Source organism: Diachasma alloeum, unplaced genomic scaffold (genome assembly GCF_001412515.2).
Source record: "Diachasma alloeum isolate Michigan unplaced genomic scaffold, Dall2.0 Dall_scaffold_00339, whole genome shotgun sequence".
Classification (NCBI taxonomy): domain Eukaryota; kingdom Metazoa; phylum Arthropoda; class Insecta; order Hymenoptera; family Braconidae; genus Diachasma; species Diachasma alloeum.
Window position 1 is genome coordinate 533,670 of NW_021680478.1, and position 2,359 is coordinate 536,028.

A 2,359-nucleotide genomic window follows, 5' to 3' on the forward strand; every position below is an offset into this window, starting at 1 on the left:
CATTGGCGTCTAGGAGTCTCCCCTGGTTCCAAACCATCTTTAGAGGTCCTAGCACACCATTTTTCGACCCGCTCTTTCGTTTGAGCCCAAAAGAACATTCATATCTTGTCTGACATCTTTGCTACAAACTCGGGTCTTCAATTGAAAGCCCGAGTTAAAGACCCGAGTTTGTAGCAGAGATGTCAGACAAAACATGAATGTTTTTTTGGGCTCAAACGAAAGAGCGGGTCGAAAAATGGTGTGCTAGGACCTCTAAAGATGGTTTGGAACCAGGGGAGACTCCTAGACGCCAATGTTCTATACATACTCCTAGACCCCATTGTCCTCCTAGACAATGTCACAACTCTGCTTTTCAATTGAAAACAGACATCATCTTCAGAGACATTTGTCATGTTTAAAGGCCCTAGCACGCCATTTCTCGAGCCGCTCTTTCGTTTGAGCCCGAAAAAACATTCATATCTTATCTGACATCGCTGCTACAAACTCGGGCCTACAACTCGGGCCTTTTATTGAAGGCCCGAGTTGTAGGCCCGAGTTTGTAGCAGCGATGTCAGATAAGATATGAATGTTTTTTCGGGCTCAAACGAAAGAGCGGGTCAAAAAATAGTGTGCTAGGACCTCTAAAGATGGTTTGGAACCAGGGGAGACTCCTAGACGCCAATGTTCTATACATACTCCTAGACCCCATTGTCCTCCTAGACAATGTCACAACTCTGCTTTTCAATTGAAAACAGACATCATCTTCAGAGACATTTGTCATGTTTAAAGGCCCTAGCACGCCATTTCTCGAGCCGCTCTTTCGTTTGAGCCCGAAAAAACATTCATATCTTATCTGACATCGCTGCTACAAACTCGGGCCTACAACTCGGGCCTTTTATTGAAGGCCCGAGTTGTAGGCCCGAGTTTGTAGCAGCGATGTCAGATAAGATATGAATGTTTTTTCGGGCTCAAACGAAAGAGCGGGTCAAAAAATAGTGTGCTAGGACCTCTAAAGATGGTTTGGAACCAGGGGAGACTCCTAGACGCCAATGTTCTATACATACTCCTAGACCCCATTGTCCTCCTAGACAATGTCACAACTCTGCTTTTCAATTGAAAACAGACATCATCTTCAGAGACATTTGTCATGTTTAAAGGCCCTAGCACGCCATTTCTCGAGCCGCTCTTTCGTTTGAGCCCGAAAAAACATTCATATCTTATCTGACATCGCTGCTACAAACTCGGGCCTACAACTCGGGCCTTTTATTGAAGGCCCGAGTTGTAGGCCCGAGTTTGTAGCAGCGATGTCAGATAAGATATGAATGTTTTTTCGGGCTCAAACGAAAGAGCGGGTCAAAAAATAGTGTGCTAGGACCTCTAAAGATGGTTTGGAACCAGGGGAGACTCCTAGACGCCAATGTTCTATACATACTCCTAGACCCCATTGTCCTCCTAGACAATGTCACAACTCTGCTTTTCAATTGAAAACAGACATCATCTTCAGAGACATTTGTCATGTTTAAAGGCCCTAGCACGCCATTTCTCGAGCCGCTCTTTCGTTTGAGCCCGAAAAAACATTCATATCTTATCTGACATCGCTGCTACAAACTCGGGCCTACAACTCGGGCCTTTTATTGAAGGCCCGAGTTGTAGGCCCGAGTTTGTAGCAGCGATGTCAGATAAGATATGAATGTTTTTTCGGGCTCAAACGAAAGAGCGGGTCAAAAAATAGTGTGCTAGGACCTCTAAAGATGGTTTGGAACCAGGGGAGACTCCTAGACGCCAATGTTCTATACATACTCCTAGACCCCATTGTCCTCCTAGACAATGTCACAACTCTGCTTTTCAATTGAAAACAGACATCATCTTCAGAGACATTTGTCATGTTTAAAGGCCCTAGCACGCCATTTCTCGAGCCGCTCTTTCATTTGAGCCCAAAAAAACATTCATATCTTGTCTGACATCTCTGCTACAAACTCGGGTCTTCAACTCGGGCTTTTGAAAAGTGTCTAATTTTTGACGGACGGGGACAAAATCACCTACAAAATCGAATTCCTAAATGAAAATCCCACGGAAAATACTGTGTTCAGTATTTTTTCCCGTCAAAAACGGAAAAGTTTATTCTCAGAGTGACCATCCCCTTAATTGCATACATCAGTCTCAGTAATGGGCCATAGGAAGAAAAAAATCAATTTTATCTTCATGATTTTAAATCCAGTTTTTATTCAAATAAATTCATTTGGGCATTCAGGAAGGTGCAGATTCTTTTCACAGAATTATACATAATGTATTATATTTGCTCATAATGAGGCATCAATTAATAGTTAAATAACGAGAATAAAAACTAATTAAGTAACAATGATATATTGTAAAATTTGTT